General features: G+C 44.7%; 1 protein-coding gene across 1 annotated transcript in view; it reads left to right on the top strand.

Annotated features, from left to right (window-relative positions):
• Nucleotides 1-6355, top strand: part of ADAMTS20 (ADAM metallopeptidase with thrombospondin type 1 motif 20) — a gene marked incomplete at its 5' end in the record, with an annotated part of 339654 nt that overhangs the window by 191503 nt on the left and 141796 nt on the right.

The following is a 6355-nucleotide window of genomic DNA, read 5'->3' as shown; positions in this document are numbered from 1 at the left end:
TTAAATAAATTTACTTCATTTCTTTTGTCTTCACTATTCTTCTTCAGTATTATTTGAACTCTAATTACTGGAAAAAGGAAATCTTCATTCAATTAAATAACTATCAGTAAAGGAGTTGGAGAGTACCCTATTGTCAGTGTGATGTTTGCTGTGGGTGCTGTTTACTAAGACTGATAATGGGGCTGGTATTGAAGTAAATGCAAAAGGGCATTGAGGTTTAGCCTCCTCCCACAGGGAATTCTGGAACTCAGATTTAATGCTATCTGTGGAGAGACTGAGAGAATCAGGGGCAGAAAGGGTCCATCTCTCTTCCGGTCTGCCCCTGGGTGCAAGTAAAAGCATCCATCCCACCCAAGGGTTTCACTATTTTATTTCTATGGGAAAAATGTTTAGTAAATTGGGCTCCTGGTTTCTACCTAAGGCAAAGGAAGATGAAGTGACTTACCCAAAGTCAGAAGGAACAGCAGCAGGATTTGAACCCTGGCTTGTAGTCTACAGTTGTAACCACTAGGCTACTCCTTCACTATTTGGCTGCTGTTCATCTCCTAGAGGCCAAAACAGTTAATGATCAATATATCTTATATCTATTGAAAGTCAGGAAAGTAAAAATTACTTTTGATGACTAGAGGAGACTAAGGAAGATTTCATCATGGCCTTTTTTGGAATGTTTTGTATATGTAGCAAGCTACTATAAACCCAGGTTCCTGCCCCCATGAGCGTATCATGTGTTGGAGCCTTACAATGTGGACTAAGCTGCATTTGGATCTGAGTGATGTGTTTTGGACCTGTCAGAAAAGGGTTCTCAACCCTGCAGAGACTGCAAGATGTCACATTCAATGTGAAGGAATATAAAAAATACATCAGAATCCCTGTGTACTCTCCTGTGAATGACAAATGTTTTGCAAGAAGCAGCATTTAGCATTCACAGTGTTAACAAGTTGGGTAAAGGGCTGTATTGTTTAGCCTGCCCAGAAAACAGCACTACATAGCCAGCAGAGGAGGAAGCCAAAGGAATGCTGGGAGACCATTTAGGGAAGAAAAGGCACAAATTGTGTCTGTGTGTGAGGGGCGGGAATGACCAGGAGTTGGAGCCAGGAAGAGAGGAGTGCATCTGGCAGCCCTGCAACAAGTTCTTCCTCTGAAGAGATAATTATCAAGAGGGAGAGATAGAAGTCTGCATTCTGATGAAATAGAGAGACAGACAGTTGTTCTTGCTTCATAGCTAAGCTACATGTAAAATCCCAACCAGGGATAGGAGCTAGGAACTGAGAGACTGAGAAAATTCCTATCCAAGCCCAGGAGCACCAGGCTGGATCACCCTCCACAAATTCAATATCTCATCTTAACTGCTTCAGCCTTTCAGCCACAATCGATCACCAAAAAAATGCCAATCATCCATGACATACTCACAGACGACCAACCAGACATATTCTGCATAACCGAATCCTGGCTGAAACACTCCGACACTGTCCTACTCAATCAACTACCCAGAAATACATACAACATATTCTCCATTCCCAGAAACAAAAGAAAAGGAGGTGGCCTACTATTCCTAGCTCACAAAAAACTTAAATTCTCCTCCCACTCCCTTAACTTACCACCTCCACTCGAAACCAACCTATTCAAATCTAAACATCTCCAAATCCTCCTCCTCTACGCCCCACCTGGATGCCTACAGCACAACCTCTCTCCCCTAATCGAATCCATCACAACCCACATCAACTTACAAGAGCCAGCCATTATACTAGGAGACTTCAATCTCCATATCGACTCCCATCCACTTTCTCCAACCAGTGAACTACTCCTATCCACCATGTCTGCCATTGGATTCACCCAAATCATCAACACGCCCACACAAAAAGCGGGCCACACCCTGGACCTAATCTTCCTAAACAACAAAATATCCGCAACTGGACCACCCTCCACAACCCCCATCCCATGGTCTGACCACAGCCTCATACAAGCCAAGCTTCAACTCCAATCAAACCCACAAAAAACAGACAACCGAATCATCGAATTCACCAAACCATGCTCCAGTGAAGATATCGCCGAACTGTTACCGGAGGCACTAAAAACAATCAACCTAAATGACGCCAACACCGCCACAAACTCCTGGATATCCATCAACGCAGACATAGCCAACACATTATGTCCCACGATAAAAAAGGAAATCAAACAATCTACAAAGCAAAAAGCCCCATGGTACACCCAAGAACTGAAAACCTCAAAGCGAACACTGAGACAAACTGAAAAACAATGGAGACGAACCCCCACCTCAAACCTGAAAGACAAATACAGAACGCTACTACACAACTATACAACAGATCTCAACACAGCAAAGCGCAATTTCTACACGTCAAGAATTCATGATTACCAATTTAACCCAAGGACCCTCTTCGCCTATGTCAAAGATTTAACCAACCCCATCCAAAATGACACAACGCCTAACTCCAGCAACATCTCCAGCGAAAAACTAGCTCAATTCTTCAAGGACAAAGTCGACAACATTATTGCCAAGATTCCACAAACCCACAACGACCCCACTGCCATCCACCCCCCCATCCACATATGGTCACAATTCGCACCTGTTGCTTCTACAGAAATCGAACCCATCATCAAAAAAACCAACCCTGCATCCCACCCATTAGACCCCATCCCCGTCAAAACCCTAAAACTCATCAGAGAGATCATTGTCAAACCAATAACCTACATCATCAACTTATCCCTCGAACAAGGAATCTTCCCAGAAAACTCAAAAATGCCATCATCAAACCAATCATCAAAAAACCTCAACTCGACAAATCAGACCCAGCAAACTACAGACCAGTCTCTAACCTCCCATTCCTAGCAAAAATCATAGAAAAAACAGTCAACAACCAACTCACAGACCACCTTGAAACCCATAATGTTCTTCAGCCAGCACAGCACGGTTTCAGAAAATTCCTCAGCACTGAAACCCTCCTCCTCTCCCTTACTGATACCATCCTCAGAGGCCGTGACAAAGGCAAATCGTTCCTCCTGATACTCCTTGACATATCAGCCGCCTTTGACACCATCAATCACAGAACACTCCTCGCCAGACTTAAAGAAATTGGTCTTCAAGACACCACAATCAAATGGTTCAAATCCTACCTCTCAAACAGATCCTACATCGTCAAGACAAACTCATCCGAATCCTCTCAAGTGCCCCTCACACATGGGGTCCCACAGGGTTCTTCCCTTTCCTCAACCCTCTTTAACATTTACCTCCTCCCACTATGCAAATACCTTTCAGATGCAAACCTCACCTACTTCGTCTATGCAGACGACATACAAATACTTCTCCCCATAAACAAGTCCATCCAACTCACCATGGAAAAATGGAACAACCTCAGCTCAAATCTGTCCCAATTACTATCCCAACTATCACTATGCCTCAACCAAGCCAAAACAGAAATCCTTCACATCCACGATGACCGTCCCTCTTATCCCCTCAAGTGCACCCCCTCCAACCACCCAGGAACCTCAATCAACACGGGAGTGCCACAGATCTCACAAATCTCACTCACTCCATCCACAAGAAACCTAGGAGTAACAATTGACAGCCAACTCAACTTTCAACGACACATCTCCAATACAATTAAGGATGGATTCTTCAAACTCCAAACCCTGAAAAAACTTAAACCCCTTCTCCAAGCGCACGACTTCCGAACAGTCCTTCAATCAATTATCCTCTCAAAACTCGACTACTGCAACTCCCTTCTCATCGGCCTACCAGAAATCCACATCAGACCCCTCCAAGTTCTACAAAATGCCGCCGCCAGAATCATCACCAACAACAAAAAATCCTCCCACATCACACCTACCCTCAAAGAACTCCACTGGCTACCCATCACACAAAGAATCCATTACAAAACACTCACCCTCATGCACAAAAAAATACACAACAACAAAATGAACTGGCTAAACAACGCAATACATCCACACCCCACACAAAGAACCCTCAGATCCACCAACACTGGCCTCCTAGCCATCCCCAATCTCAAATCTGCACACCTCAACGCAACCCGCAAACGAGCCATAACAATAGCGGGACCCACCCTATGGAACACCCTCCCCACCTGTCTCAGAAATGAACCATCACTGCAAACCTTCAAAAAACACCTAAAAACATGGCTGTTTTTAAAAGCCTTCCCACCCGACCCTTAACCTGCCCGAACGCAACCCACCTCATCCCATACTCAAGTCTTCTCACCCCCCTGAATCCCTCACTCCGCTACTTCCTCCCACCCCACCTTCCCCCCTCCCTTCCCTCATCCCCCCCACCTCTATTCCTAAATTACCTACCCAACAAGTCCCTTATCCCAATTTTATTTTATCAACAACACATTCATGTACATATGTTATTTTCTATAACCTTTTGTTATATCCTATAACCTTTTGTTCCATGTACCACTGTTATAATATGTTATAATTGTTTTTTGTAAAATAGGGCGGACTACGCCCTATTCCCTTGGTTATCTGGAAACCGATGTGATATCTCGATTGAATGTCGGTATATAAAAGAAATAAATAATAATAATAATAATAAAACATAAACCCTTGCTTGAAAGTACAGGCATACAAGATAGGTCTTTCTCTAAAAGAATGAAATCAGGCTTGCTTCTGTTTAGTATCAAGTAAACCATTTGGGGAAGATCCCCAAGATAAAGAGACTTTCCACATGCTGCAGTGCCCATTTGGTTTGTCATCTAATCAGCTCCACCATCAAGAGGGACTTCATTTTCTTGCTTGTTTTTTTTTTTTTTTCCCCACACAATTTTGTGGTTGGGTTAGGATGCACCCTTTATAAACTGGTGACATTGGGGTGCAACTGTTTCCACCCCCCATTTTTGAGTATTCAGGGGTAAAGACAATTTTTGAAAGCTGTGTACTTCACTGCTTTCCCCCCTACTTTCTCTATTAGCATTCCTTATTTTTTTTACTATCCATTAGAGATGTGCTTCGTGTTTTGCTACCGGGTCGTTTTTTGACTCGGATACTTCATGGTAAAGTTCGGTTTTCCCCGTTTAGTTTTTTTGAAAAAAAAAAAAAAACTAAACGGGGAAAACCGAAACCGGGCCAAAAAACAACGCGGGAAAACAAAGCTAAAAAAAAAACCCCACCCCACGCATTTAAATTAATTTTAGTACATTACATACACCCCCCCCCCCTCCCGATCCCCCCCCCTCCCCAAGACTTACCAACATCCCTGGTGGTCCAGCGGGGTCCCCCCCGGGTGCCATTTGACCCTCCGTGGTGTGCCCAGTGTGCTAGTGCTAGCCATGCTCAAAATGGTGCCGAATAGCCTCTGAACTACTATGTCACAGGGGCTACCGGCGCCATTGGTCAGCCCCTGTCACATGGTAGGAGAACCGACCAATGGCGCCGAAAGCCCCTGTGACATAGTATGGGCAAAGGCTATCGGCGCCATTTTGATTATTGGCAGCCGACGACGACATCGCTCCCGGACCCCCGCTGGACCCCCAGGGATTATTGGCAAGCTTTTTGGCCAGCTTGGGGGGGCCTCCTGACCCCCCCAAGGCTTGCCAATAATCCCTGGGGGTCCGGCAGGGGTCTGGGAGCGATGTCGTCGTCGGCTGCCAATAATCAAAATGGCGCCGATAGCCTTTGCCCATACTATGTCACAGGGGCTTTCGGCGCCATTGGTCGGTTCTCCTACCATGTGACAGGGGCTGACCAATGGCGCCGGTAGCCCCTGTGACATAGTAGTTCAGAGGCTATTCGGCACCATTTTGAGCATGGCTAGCAGGCACTAGCACACTGGGCACACCACGGAGGGTCAAATGGCACCCGGGGGGACCCCGCTGGACCACCAGGGATGTTGGTAAGTCTTGGGGAGGGGGAGGGATCGGGATGGGGGAGGGGGTGTTATTATATTTAATGTTTGGGGTGGTTTTTAATTAAAAAAAAAAAAAAAAAAAAAAAAAAAAAAAAGTGCCCCTCTCCCCACACAAACCGGAAAAACGAAGTTTCCCCCGAAGTTCGGGGAAAATCCTTTTCGGGTTTCAGGGTCCCTGAACCAGGACGAATTAGGCAATTTCTTTGTAATTGCCTAATTCGTGATAAACGATTGCACATCTCTACTATCCATATGAATATGTTGGTAGACCTGGCTAGCAGGTCATACCCAGTGTTATTTTTGCTTTACTTCATTTAAAATAAGAAAACTGCAATTTTATAGTATACTTCACTACTGTACTTTTCCCATTTCATTTTCTGGTTGGATTTACTATCTACTTACAGAATACTAGTTAAAAAGGTTGATTACTGTTTTATTCTGGTATGATTTTATCTGGTCTGTGGTGCCACACAT

Source organism: Rhinatrema bivittatum, chromosome 9 (assembly GCF_901001135.1).
Source record: "Rhinatrema bivittatum chromosome 9, aRhiBiv1.1, whole genome shotgun sequence".
Classification (NCBI taxonomy): Eukaryota; Metazoa; Chordata; class Amphibia; order Gymnophiona; family Rhinatrematidae; genus Rhinatrema; species Rhinatrema bivittatum.
The sequence above is the reverse complement of the archived record's forward strand: the minus strand, read 5'-3'. Positions and strand labels throughout refer to the sequence as shown.